This window comes from Xenopus laevis, chromosome 4S (assembly GCF_017654675.1).
Source record: "Xenopus laevis strain J_2021 chromosome 4S, Xenopus_laevis_v10.1, whole genome shotgun sequence".
NCBI lineage: Eukaryota > Metazoa > Chordata > Amphibia > Anura > Pipidae > Xenopus > Xenopus laevis.
The window spans coordinates 61,920,818-61,935,576 of NC_054378.1; the positions used below are offsets into that span (position 1 = coordinate 61,920,818).

Consider the following 14,759-nt stretch of genomic DNA (forward strand, 5'->3'; position numbering starts at 1 on the left):
TGCTCCTATTAGAAAGCTTGCTCATTAGGAGGAAAAGGCAACATGTGAGTCACCCCAGTGCTGTGTGTGATGACTAAATCAAGCCTACAACGAACAGTATGTTGCTAATTAACTTAAGATCCCCAGGCTGACATGGAAAAAAACCCACATAATTAGAGTTGATATGCTGAGCTCTGTCTGTCTGTGGGACTCACTGCCTTTAGCTTTAGCTATAGCTTTGCCTCTCACTAATTCAAGTGAGTCCATCCTATTCACACAGGCTCCTCTCGCCGTGTATCATATAAGGACTAGTAACAAGCGACTTCATTCAGGTCTCATCTTCTGCAACAGGTGAGCGCAGCGATTTGAGGTTGGGGAGTGTAAGGTATTCACACACTTGATAAAGATATCTGCTAATCTGTGGGTGGGTTATTATTCTATCTGAATTCTAACTGAATGTTTTCCGTGTTTCTAAATTAAACCAAAATGCTGCTGCCTCTAAATCGGTGCGATAATGCATGCGCGTCTGTGTATTGTGCATGGGCTGCTGTCCATCGCGTATTGCTGACTGCTGCTGGGACACTTTATACTGGGCTAATAGTCACCCGGTAACTTTCTCTTCTTTCATACATCTACATAAAGGAGATGAGACAACTAGTGGGGCTATAGGTAGATTTATAGATTCGCCGCCTGGGGCAATGTATTAGGAAGACAATGCACCTTTCCCTCTCCAGGAATGACAGTATAATCAGTCAAATAAACAAGATACATACCCACAGAGAGACAGTCTCACCTGCTGCAAGCCTGCAATTCACACTTGCAAACAACTAGTACAATAGATATATGGTAGAATAGTAGAATATGGCCCAAAGAGTCCATATTCTACTAACCCATATTATACAAACATTCTACTAGTGCACTGGATGCAGCTGCCCAAAGGCGCAAAAGCGCACGATTGCTCTAGGTCTAGGAGGTACTCTGGTGACCTCTAGATTATAACATACGAGAGCCCATTGGCTAGATATGGGCTACATAGGTCCCTAACTACTGGCCCACTAGGTGCAGGATCTGAGCAGAAGGGGGTGGAAGTCCCAGTATTTCATGTATATTAAAAATTAACTCACATAAATCCACCACAGGGAAACAAGGATGTGGGTTTATATTCTGTGCCAGTGGCACCCAATCTAGAAATCACGCCAGACTTTTCCTGTTCAGATAATATTATATATCAGACCTGCATAATTTAACAAATCAGCATATTTATAATTAACCCTGAATGCACACGTGGCTTTTGTATGGCGATTCGTTTCCTAAAATACAGTTTATTGGAAGTGTATAGCAAGCAACATTTGCCATGCTAGTTGTGCTGTATATAAGTGCTGCCAAGACTACCTGCCCCCAGAGCTTTATCTGTACAGTTATCTGCTCGGGCGAGGCAGCTGCACACAAGCTCCAGGATAAAATACTGTTTGGCAAAGGTTTAATACAAATGGGGTTTAACGGGCAAAATCACAATTTCCTTAGCTGTAACATTTATAATCTCCTAATGATGTGTACAATTCCATCAAAAGCAAACCGAAATCCTTTGCACACTCCGCTTGCACTGCGGGGACCTTTCCTAAATATCATTCATCAGTCACTACAATAAAGCAGCTCTAGGTCATTGCAACTTGAGATTTTAAATGAAATAAATCTGAATTAGCAAATGACTACTTAAGCAGTTAAGCCGAGTCCCAACTAGTATTTACATATAGTGCACACACAGGGAATAAACACATGTTTGGTTCTGAGGGGGCAAGCAATATTTTGGCTGGGGGTTGGCGAGGCCAGAATTACAGTGCTTTTTCCAAAATCCCCTCCAAGTGATAAGAACTGCTTCAGCCCCCTGGTATCAGCTGCCCACGGGTATATCTACTCAAAATATCCGCCAGTTTGTTCTTGTTTTCTTATCACCCAGGGCGCACTTGTTACTTGTAATCTGAATGTCCATTCGCAATATTTAAGAAGTTGGGGAAAAATAAATTTGGCTAATAATAAGATGCTTATTATATTGTGCTCCGTATAATGAGTAGTTGCGATACATGTTTTGTTTCTTGCGGAGAAACATATTTACTCCTTTCACCTGAATTTAAACGTATTCGTTTTCTATTTCCTTCACTCTCTAAACCGTGAGTATATTACAGTGGCATTTATCTTCATAAATATCGGCAGTATGAAGGATAGTTACAATTCGATTGATTTTGTTTCAATTAAATAGCATACTCCCTATTCATATAAATTCGCCTCATCCTTGTATGAAGGATTTTTTTTTGGCTATTAGTTTAAACCATTACGTTTTGGATAAAATAAAATAAATAAAATAAAAATAGATTAAAAAAAGTAAAGTAAAATAAAATTAAATTAGAGTAGTTTGTAAAATTAAAATGCATTACTTAGACAAAAAAGTAAGCATTTAAGAATAACGATGAGCAAACAATTTGCTAGTGTTTGATTTACATCCAAATTGTCACTGTCTTCTTGTCCAGACTTGGAGAATGCTATGCGTTTTGGCCTGGTGGAGACAACGATTTCCAAATTGCACCTCTATTGCAGTCTTTTATAGTATTTTAAGGATTCATCCTGTAGATGCTGATGTGGGTGTATGTGTCAATTTATGGCATAAATCACGACCCAACACAAAACAGGCACATTTGTATATACAGTTGCGCAATATGTAGAATAGAACATTTACCAATAAAAAAAAAAATCTTATCGTAACTATATAATGTGAGTAAATGCACTACTTTTCACTTCTTTTCAATAATAAATATACTCTTTGAGATTAGTTCTGGGATATATAAGACTATGAATTATTTTATATATGTGTTATGTGCAGAAATATTACAATTCAGTCTGGTGCATATATTTTTTATGTGTGCTTTGTGTCTGAGGCAGTATGATTTATTAGTATGTATATAGCAATGCATGTTTGGTATATATGATGATGTAAGTAATTTTGTATAGAGGATGGAATATATGCGGGGATATAAATGACTGTTAGGAGAATGGAACTGAACTGTACATATTTGGCATATGGGACAATGGAATTTGTTTACTGTTTGTTTAAAAGACGACTGAATATTATTCATTATGGATATAACTGCTGTATGAGAATAGCTGAATAGTTTTTATGCTTGGTATATGGCAAAATGAGACATAACTGTTGTATGTAGAAATATATTGCATTGACTTTATAGATGGAGAACCATTTGCGTAGGTTTTGTAGCTGAAGAAGTTGATCTGATGTGTACGAAAGAATACGGTTTCTATAATCCTGTATTTCGGAATATACTAATTATTGTGTATCTAAAAAATGTTTATATACGTGCTGTATTTTTATATCTGAGAAATAATATACTATGCAGGTGTGATCTATGGGGGAGTGAGATTCGCATACATTTCTTATAAGGATTTATTTTATTCAGTGTGCCTGATATTAACGGGAATATGATCTGTGTGTATTTCTCTACATGTCAAGTGTTATGTTTCTAGGGCCCTTGTATAAGGAGGTAGGATTTAGTTTGTATTCTTTAGATTGTAAGTGCTAACGAGCCTCTTTTACCTTCTGCATTTGTATCTGATCTGTATGGTTCGTGTACCCAAAATACTATATAGTGGCGCATTATAACTTGTTACTAATATTATGCTCATACATGTGGTAGTAGTAGGATTTGCTCATCAGACTGGCACATACAGGGGTATGCTTTATCACTTGGGGAAATACAAAGCAGAGGGCAATGCCAGCCAGTGGCACACAGTCAATGAATGAATGCTGGTGGGCCAAACAAGTTGCAGTGAAGTGACACTTGACTTGGGGGTGAGTAGCTGGAAGAGTGGGGCAGTCGCTAGGAGACAACTTGCGCATTTGAAGCCCCGCACTATAAAAAACAGGTGTTTGGGCTGAGCAGACGTTTAGCAGGACACGATTCTTGGGCAAACACACGCCCTGCAGCCGCCTGTCCTGTTGCCACTGAAATCCCTGCCCTCGCCAGACTAAACCTGCTAATTGCCCCTTAATAGCTCCCTCCTGTCTAGTAGGAAACGCTGTGACCTTAGGGCTTAGGCCGGGACCTCCTGCTGCACAACACAATTGCCCTTAGACCTTGGCTTTTGGCAATGGCCTTTTGGGAGCGGCAAATAAACTCACTCACTGCCAGTGACAAGGACACTGTATTAGCATCCAAACCACAGCCACCCACATAATCTACTGCTCCCTCTCAGGTACAGCAGCCTGGCACGTGAGCACCCGCATTGCCTTACACTATTACCTCTTATATATAGACTTCACTCGCCTGTTGCACCCCCTTATACACATAGGAGCAATCACATTAATGAGCGCGTTTGTTTTCCTAAGATGCTGATCTCTCTGCGAGTCCCGACATTGGTTTTACAAAAATCAGAGGCCTTTCGCCTACATTGGCTCCTAGGTGAGCTGAGTACAACCCAACTGTCATTTTGCCCTTTCCATTTCTGTGAAACTGTTTGTGTGTGTGTGTATGTATATATGTATATATGTATAGATATATATATATATATATATATAGATATATAGATATATATATATAGATATATATATATATATATATAGATATATATATATATATATATATATATAGATATATATGTATATGTATATGTATATGTATATGTATATATGTATATATATGTGTGTATATATATGTGTGTGTATATATATATATATATATATATATATATATATATATATAATGATTTTCTGTATAGAAAGTGTACCAATGTAGAGGCGGATTAAGGCCATTCCCAGTTGTCTGGAGGACAAACACTGAGCAAAATGACAGCAGAGCAGCAATTATTCCAAGTACTTAATTAACCCATTCAACCTCAGCAGTCTGTGCCATTAACCTGAATTCATAGTCAGCAGCACCCTTTGTTGTATCCATAGGGGGATATGAATGGAAGGAGTGTTCCCACTCGTGCTCCCTTCTGCAGAGAAGATCTGGCCAGTCCACACACACGACCCAATACAAAGGCAGCTCCAGTACAAAGGGAGGTGTTCCCAGCTGGGTGGGAGTGCTTCTCTTCTCTATTTAGAACACTTAATGTGCTTGCCTGTGTTTATTTGAGCAAGCTATAAGAAGTATACAAATCTACATTCCTCTTTGGCAAACATATATATTTTATCTTGCATAAAAAAACAAACTCCGGGTGCTGTTAATTGATAACATTCAAACAAACCCGATTTGTAATTGAATAAGTTATCATATTTTTTTTTTTTTTTTTTGAAATGTAAAAAAAAAAAACTCAGCTTAGTTATATTCTGTGACTTTGCAGTTGATCATTTTAAGGCTGGGCTGTGAATAAATATTATTGCATTTCCCTGGCACATGGATCTTTTCCCAGATGCCAAATGAAAAACCTCAGTCTACAGAGAGGGAGGGTTTCCAGAAGTGGCCCTTGTGATGTTAGGGCCAGGGAGGACCAATGAAAAGTGGGAATACAGCACAACTGATCGCTACACAGACACTGTAAATACTGTACTTACTGTTACAGCATCAAAACCGCTGGGAGATAACGAATTTGTTTCAATACAATTGCAGGTAAAGTTGCTGTACCCTGCTAGCCTGTAAAAATGTTACAGGGAACCCCTTTATTGGCTAACTAATATAATCATAGAAAGCTTTCAGAACATTTTAGTTCCTTTTTCAAGCTGATTACCAGTTGAAGCATAACCATTATATATGTTCTTATAAATGAGAACAATTATATATATTTTTTAAAGGGGCAGAAACTACAAAAAAGTTGAAACTTTTAATGCTAGTAAATGTTATCCTAAGCAACTTTCCAATATCCATACATTGGGAATTGTAATATTCTGCTGTCCTTTTCTGCTCTGTTGTTTGAAACGAAGTAGCAGAAGTCAGCCTTGTACAGGTCTGTTCATTGGCTTTCGCTACATTGTTTCAAAAGTCAGAACCGAGCAGGAAATGAAGAGACTGAGACCGATTTCAATAGCAGTGATGCGTAAAAAAAAATGACGTAATAATCACCGAAAAAGTAAAGGATATTGGAAAGTTGGTAAGAATACAATTTCTTTCATCAAGCTAAACTTGATCTTTTACTTGGAGATAGCAAATTTGTTTGGATCCAATGCAATTTCACAAAAGTGGAAACCTATGTAATGTTCTAACATAAGAATATTATATTTTATGTATATGAGGAATTTGAATACACTCTTTTAATGCTCATTTGCCTGATTACAGTTTAGCCAAGAGAGAAATTATTTATCAGCCATTCTGTGCCTGCGCTTTGCTCAGATGAATGCACTGGAAGGATTTCACTTTCCAAGTACCATCATTTTGCCTATGATACAACACTACAGTGTCAGTATAACTATGTCAGGGTGCTGAGAGACAGAATGGCAGCCCTAGGGCTACAGCTCCTCCATAGAGACTTTGGCCAGTGTTGAGAATACTGATGACCAGTCGGTATTAGATGACAGTAATACATTACCTGTCTTATCCAGAGACACAGTGGGGCTCATTTATAAATACTGGGCAAATTTGCTCCTGTGCAGTAACCCATAGCAACCAATCAACGTTCAGTGTTCACCCTGCAGCTAACTGAAAAAAGCTAATCGCTGATTGGTTGCTATGGGTTACTGCCCAGGTGCAAATTTGCTCAGTGTTTATAAATGAGCCCCAGTAAGTCCCTGGTGACAGGAGCACGCTCCTATAGGGAGTAATGACTGGAAGGTGTGTAATTGCATCGATGTTACATAAAAGAAATCTGCGATGTATTACCTTGCAGCCTTGGCTCATCTCGTGGGAGGTGCCAGATGTAGAACAAGCAGATCCAAGAGTAAATCAGAATCATAATGCTACATTTATTATGGTGTTTGCACGCTTGTTAGATAAGAACATAGTTACTCCCATATTTGTAATTGCTTCTGCTCCAGCTAATCTGTGCAATCCCATCTGAACCATATATATATATAAATTTGTGGCGAAGCGAAACGGGACAAATTCGCCCATCACTACTGACAGGCTGAGATGGGACCGTCAGGTTGGCAAAACAGTCAGTCAGGTTTAGAAACTTCAACTAACAATTACTTACAAAAACAAAGCTCTCCGCAAGACCTCTAGGTAACTTTTAATGTACATTCATATTTTAAAAAGTAGTTTTTGAGTGTCAGTATCACTTTAACTGACAGTAAGTCTGCAACAAGATGGATAAGGTGATTGCTGATTCTCAGCGCCTTGTATTAAAGGGGTAGTAAAACCTATTGTTCAAGATGACCTTTGCAACCTTCATCAATGGTTGTGAGTATAGATTTTACCTATTCTTTTAATCATGAAGAATCTATGGTTTCTTGAACTAAACAGGAAACATTAAAATAGCCCATCTTTGGTTCTTTCTAGGTAGATAATTCAATTATTAGTGCTCAGATAATCACTACATAACAGGTTTCTGGCACAACCGTCACAACAAAGGGTGAAGGAGGGGGATATTTATGCAAGAATCTATAGTTAAACCAACTCTGTTGAATAATGGTAAACTAGTACGTTTATAAGTAAAATAATACACCGTTACTGTTTTATAATTAAATACCAATTTCAAATGCATTCAAATAAGAGGTGAATGTATTTAGCATAAGTTCTGTATATGTTGCTCCTGTTAAAAACAGTTGTCTATAGGTATTTACTGCCCGTTTAAGTCAAATGTTTTGCTGAAGGGAGCCTGTTATCAGTCAGCTTGTGCTCTTGCCTGTCCAGCTTTGGAACCTCATGGAGGTACCCAGATGTAACTGAAAAGCATAAAATAAATATACACAGATACTAAACAGATGCATAACAGAACAGGTATTTTTTTATTAAAATATAAGATATAAACCGTGATGTGGCAAAAACATTTACATGCAACCAGCACATGATGAATCCCCATCTAATCTTTTTCTACTCCTTACAACAGTGATCCCCAACCAGTAGCTCGTGAGCGACTTGTTGCTCTCCAACCCCTTGGATGTTGCTCCCAGTAGCCTCAAAGCAGGTGCTTATTTTTGAATTCCAGGCTTGGAGGCATTTTGGTTGTATAAAAACCAGGTGCATTGTCAAACAGAGCCTCAATGTAGGTTGACAATCCATATAGGGGCTACCAAATGGCCAATCACAGCACTTATTTGGCAAGAACATTTTTCATGCTTGTGTTGCTCCCCAACTCCCTTTTCTTCTGAATGTTGCTCATAGGTTCAAAATGTTGGAGATCCTTGCCTTACAAGATACCACATGCAGTACCTATATTTATTTGGGGTCTCTTATCTAGCCAGTGTAGAAAGCCCAAACTAATTTGCTAAGTCAGTCATAAAATTGCCTTCATATATTGCATTGCCCCAGTGTTCCCTGTTTTGCAATGTCCAGGTCACCTCTAAAGGCAAAGTAGTAGCCAGCAAAAACTCTTTTAGTAGTGTAAAGGTGCGCTTCCTTGCTGGTCAACCACCAGCAGGTTTGCTTAATAAATTACAGATCTGAACAGCACCAATACTTGTTTTCATAAAACTGCCTGTATTTCCAGTGGCACCCATTATCAAACTTGAAACAATGATTGGAAATACGTTTTAAGAAAATAAGGATTGGTGCTGTTTAATTGAAGACTTTCTGGTCATGTCCAAGCCGTGCTTCTGGAAGATACTGCAAGTACAGCAGGTAAATGTTGCTCCACAGAAAACTGTGAATGAGGCAGTTTCATTTTCTTTCCTGTAGCAGTGGAAACAACATACATTTGCACATTATTATTCTTTTTCGTTTTTCTCTTCAAAGCACATCTGTTTTACATCTTACCATTTTGTTGAACATATTCTGTTAAGTCAACATGGTTTGAACGCCCTGGAAAGTATTATTTTTTTTTTTTTTAATGGTCCTTTCTTAAATTTGCTTTTGTGATGATGAATATTGTCAGCATTGTTTCATATGTATCTTTAGATTAATCGAATGGTGGGTAGAGATGAAATATTATATCAAACCAACTCGATGCGCAGGAATGTGCACAAGCATGCACGCTCATATGCCTAAAACAAAAGGAGAAATTTTCCTTAATGGTACATTATATTATATATACATTATATTTATTTCTCTGAGAATATGCAATTATATTGAATATCTCAGATGTATGCATCTGAGTTGTGGAACAAAGAAAGTGGACTAATAAATGTTCTTGTTTTACTCCAAGGTTTATAAAAGGGTATGGCATTAATACGTACTATCATTATTACAATTCTGGGAAAAAAGAAATCAAGTTAAAACCTTCTTTACCCTGACCTTGGCATTGTGGAACCTAAATCTGAATTGAGACCTAAATCTGTGGAGACTAATGCAGTGGTGATTGGAAGCGCAGTTCCAGTTCATTTATCAACAATGACAAAGAGATTCTATTTGGGGATTTAGGAAGAGAATGCTTACAATGGTTGTGATTCACTAATTGCATTTGGGCACTCATGTGTTTCCTTATCTTACTGGTCAGAAAGTTGAAACTCTCCGTCCCTAGGTGCAAGACTAGTGGAAATAATGTGGGTGAAGTCTTACTAAATATTTTCATTTATACTTTCAGCTGTACAGTCACTCTTGCTCTTTTGGGTCGAAGAAGAGGTGGGTCTTACCAGAAAGGAGGGGGAAACTCTTCAGATTGCAGGTATTGCCTAATAAACTATGGCAAGGTAGATGTACTCACGTTAGTCATATTTTTAATTGGTAGTCTTGAATGGTATGCTCCAAATTTTCCCTTTAGACTAGTGTCTGCTCTATAGACTTGCATGTGGTGCGTTTATATGATTCTTACTGTAAGCAGGTATGGGACCTGTTATCCAGAATTCTGGGGTATTATGGATAAGTAATACTCCTGTAATTTGGATCTCCATACATTAAGGGGTTTACTTATTGGAATTCGCAAAGTTCTCACAATTCTCTGAAAACTACTCCAAACAAATTGTGCAGGAAAAAACTTGATAAATTGTGAAAAAATCCAAATACCGAGACTTTTTTCGATTTGACACCCAAATAACGAAACTTTTTTGACGGTCAAATACAGTGACTTTTTTTGGAAACCCAGTTCAGATCAGGATATCATCTGCCATTGACTTCTACATGAACTCGGCAGGTCTGAGTTGGAGCACTTTTTTTATACAGACTTTTAACACCATCAAGGTTTACTAAATTACCCTTTAAAAGTCCAATCACAAAAAATCTGATTTTAATAAATAATCCCTAAATCTACTAAAAAATTCTTAAAACAAATAAACCCAACATGATTGTTTTACCTCCAATAAGAATGGATTGTATCTTGGTTAGGATCAAGTACAAAGTTCTGTTTTATGATTAAAGAACGAGGAAATCCTTTCTAAAATGTCAAATGACTTGATAAAATGGAGTGTATGAGAGATTACCTTCCCGTAATTCAGAGCTTTCTGGATAATGGATCCATTACCTGTATCAATTCTGCCTGAAGTAAAGCGCACTTTTGCAGTGTTTACATTAAGAACGACTTGTAAACCTCTGCAGCGTAACTACAGCTCTGTGCGAACCATAGTTTACACATATGTCACATGTGGCAGGGCTTCATTTGCTCTTTAATTGGTTGGTGTGAACCCCTTTATGTTTTGCATATGCAGAAAAAAAACATCATCTTCTATCACACTTCCTAGGGATAAAGCTAATAATTGTCAGCTCCCTCGAACGTTTCACCTGGTGCTGCACAGATGCAATTACCAGTTGTCTAATCATCAATCATAAACAACAAAAGGAAACACCAGTGAATTGCAGCAGCCCACTCACTGACCAGGAATAGGCCCTGTGGTGACCCGTAAAAGCCTCCCATCTTGTTGGGTAATTGTAGCAATCTGAGGCTTATAATCTTTTGAAAATCTGATACTCCACAGTCTTTTAAAAATGTTTTCACTAACTCATGAAATAGTCACAGATGAGTACAAAAGTGCTAAAAAAAAAAAAGCAGCTTAAAGGAGAACTAAAGCATGACTAAAGAAGTAGGCTAGAAATGTTGTACATTATGTTTTGTCAGGGCCGCTCGGCCATGAGGCAAGGTGAGAATCTTGCCTCAGGCGGCACAGAGAGGCCAGTTACCAGTAGTGGCAAAAAGCCGCCTCTGGAAACTTTAAGAGCTGAATTTTACTAGTGCTCCGACGCTACAAGTTAGAAGTACCAGCCCAAGGCAACCACAGCCCTTTAGCAGGGAAGACCTGTGCCTCCAAAGATTCCCCAGTAGCTCCCCATCTTCTATTCTACTGATTCACTGCACATGCTCTGTGCTGCTGTCACTTACTGAGCTTAGGGACCCACTCACAATATACAGTACACATACAAAATATATATCAGGCTGATTAGTTATTAATACAGATAATTACTACGTCAGCACAGAAACCAGTGCAACTAGCATCAGAATTTAATAACATGCCAATCTCCTAAGCTTAGCTTCTCAACAGCTGCTCAGAGCCCACTGAGCATGTGAGTGTCGCAGACACTTTCCAAGATGGTGACCCCATGTGACAAATCTGAATTCCTGGATCATTGCTGCTATGGAGAAGCTGAAACTTTAGGCTGGTGCAATAAGTTGAGTGTATAAAATATGGCATTTTTAGCCACATTCATTTTAAGGGTTTAGTCATGTTAATTATGCTTTTCAGAGATGCTCTGTGAAACATATGAACAAAGATATAAATAAATAAAAAAAGCTTAGATATATTGCAATATATGGACAAACAATCCCTGTTTTGTTTAAAGGGTAAGACAATTTTTAGTAGCAGTATGCTCAAAATGTCTCTATCTATCTGGAATGAGGCGGAAGTATCCTAGTTGCAAAGCTTGTGGAAAGCATTGATGGGTTATGTTTGCTTTATTTCTTTAAAATTGCAAGAGAAAACATTTATACATTGTGTAGCTATATAGTTAGATGTGTTTTTTATTTTCACATTCATTTCTACTTCATACTATGGTTTCTGTAGCTGGATTTTTGTATTCATCTATCTGATTTGTATCTCCATTGTACTCTCATACAGCTTGCTTGTTATCCCGAGTGCTTGACTAGTTACAACCTTATCCTGAACAGCAACTGGCTGGGCAGCAGTGAGCAGTAATTACGAATGTTAGAGGACTCCAGAGGGCAGGTAGGAGCCCTGCAGAAGCACTGGAACAAATGGCCGATAGAAGAAAAACCTGGAATTGGAGGACCAGAACCATGCTTTCCAAAATGCCATTGATTACCATGAGGAAAGATTACATGAAGTGCTGGGACAAGTGCATACTATCTCTCTGAATATACGTCATTTCAATACAGCAATAATTTCAAGGCAAGGGTATAAATACTATCTATATGACCAGGAATCTGTTTATATTTTAACATAATTGTGCTTTTCCTTTCGTATATCTTCCTCTACCTTTTTTGCATGAAATATACGTTTTAAGCACATTTATCCATTTATAAGCAGATGCTCTTTACTTCACACTAGCTGGTTCTCACCAAGAAGCAAGTGGTAGGGGGTTATTTATTAAACTTGTGTTTTTTACTATAAAATCCGAATTTTTAGTGGAAAAAAACCCCACACATTTTTCGGTATTTATTATAGCCTGAGGATGGAAAAAGTCAGAATCCAAAAATCCGGCATCTCGGAACTGCCAAGGTTGCAGGGAGAAGTCCCAAATATATCTTGATCTGCGCTTGGTTTTGTGCAATAATCCGAAAATTGTTAGATTATATTAGATTATAAAATTTGTATGATTAGTTTTATCACGTTTTTTTTTTTTTTTCAGATTTTTTCCCACACAGGAATTTTCGGTAAAATGTATTGATAAATAAGAGAAAAAATTTGTTCAGATTTGTTCGGAGTCGTTTTCAGAAAATAATTTGGACTTATGGATAAATGGGCCTCGTACTCTAGCTCATGTTTCACATATGACTGATCTGATTGGTTGACCCATAGCTTTTCATTTTATAATATGCCCATCCATTAAACATTAGACATAGCTATGATAGCAGCAATGCTCATAGAGACATATTAATTAGGACCATATTTATCAAACCGTGAAATTGGAGCTTGCCCCAGTTGGCCGGAGTAAAAAGCCTCTATTAATTTCTAAGGGATTTTTAAAACTGTATCTATAACTCCTTCACCCACTTTGCAGGGTCTTACACCTTTTCTGTAGAAATGTAAAATACCTTTAACAGGATACTTGACAGATCCTGCAAATCCTTTTGCCTAGAGCTACGTGGTACAGTACATTCCATCTCACCACCTATGTACAGCTTGTCTGACAAGGAAATGAGAGTATAATGGGCAAAAGACTAATATGAAAGCTGTTAGATCATTGTTATTGCCACTGTTATATTTGATTAAATAAGCAATTTATTACAAACTGTGTATTTTGGCTTGCTATATGGGAATGTGTCTATAAATGGCACAGATCATTGGAAGAATGTGTGTATTTAAGTTGCACACAGCAGGAAAGGCTTATAGTTGTTTAGATTAAAGGATCATTTTCTTACAAGGTAGAATAACGAATCTACGCTTATACATATTTACACTATAAATAACAATGTGTAATTGGAGCATAATACCGGAACAGCCCGCCTGAAGAAGTACATTGTTCTGAGATCATAAATAATAATCTGCTTGGGGGGGGGGGGAAACATTTTTATAGGAAACTTTAGGAAGCCACTTCCACCATTTTGTGTGTTGCTTTAGCTCAGGGTCATTGGTGAGAGTAAATCAGCAATAAATATCACGTTTACTGTAAATGAATTGCAGTGTTTAAAGAAAACTATAGCCAAAGGGCATGTTACTTCCACGTGAAAGAGTATTTGCAATATTCATAAATATTTATTTAAACGATTACATGGAAATTAACATAAGAGAAATCTATGTGCTGCATTTAACTGTGCAGGAACATTATTTTTTGCCATTAGTTTGTTTCCCAACTCTAGGACTCATATGCATATCCTTCTTGTGTCTGAGCTACAGTACATCACTCCAGCACCTGAGAGATATCCTTGCCTAGACTACAGAATACAACTACCTGGGTGTCCTATATGGAGCGTGCCTAAATGCAGCCCAATATATTTTTCTGTACTTAGAGACAAACTAATGCTTGTATGTGTTCAGGACCCTAGGGCCTCTTTACTGCTTATTTCTGCCAATGTGGTGCCACTGCGGCACTGCCTGTTTCCTGCTCGTAGTTTCAGAGCATATTAATAAGAATAAGTTGCCAAGCTCATTCTCAGCCTGAGGATATGTGCAGACAGAGAATCAGCCCCTCTGCTTGAATCGGTACTCTTTTGTGACTGCACCTGGAACCACTGTGTTGGGTTCAAGCACATGGAATGGATGTAGCACCAAAATGCATACTCACATGTTTTAGTGCTGAAATCCACTTTGTGTGCCTGCAGCCAGGCTGATACAGCGGTTCAGGGTGCAGGCACAAAAGAGCGCAGATTCAAGCATATGAGGCTGATTGTCGGCCTGCGGTTATCCACAGGCTGAAAATCAGCCCAGCCTAACCAAAGTGAGGCTCAAGGGAACCCTGTAATTTACACTTGCCATTGACAGAAACAGAGTACAGGCCTCCCAATGTGCACTGTGCCTGGGCAATATTTGTGCATGCACTTGAGGGGCATGTAATATACACAGCTCGCTTATTTGATAACTACAGTCTCTTGTGTGCGACTTGTTTTTGAATCCCTAAAATCTTTCAACAATTTGCAGGGAA

The 14,759-nt window shown here is 38.0% G+C and overlaps 1 long non-coding RNA gene across 1 annotated transcript; it reads left to right on the forward strand.

Moving 5' to 3' along the window:
- The first annotated feature begins 24 nt into the window (after positions 1-24).
- Positions 25-13,405, forward strand: LOC121393297. The gene is made up of 3 exons (XR_005960957.1): positions 25-330; positions 9,598-9,678; positions 12,056-13,405. It is a non-coding gene; the product is annotated as an uncharacterized LOC121393297 (long non-coding RNA).
- The last annotated feature ends 1,354 nt before the right edge of the window (positions 13,406-14,759 follow it).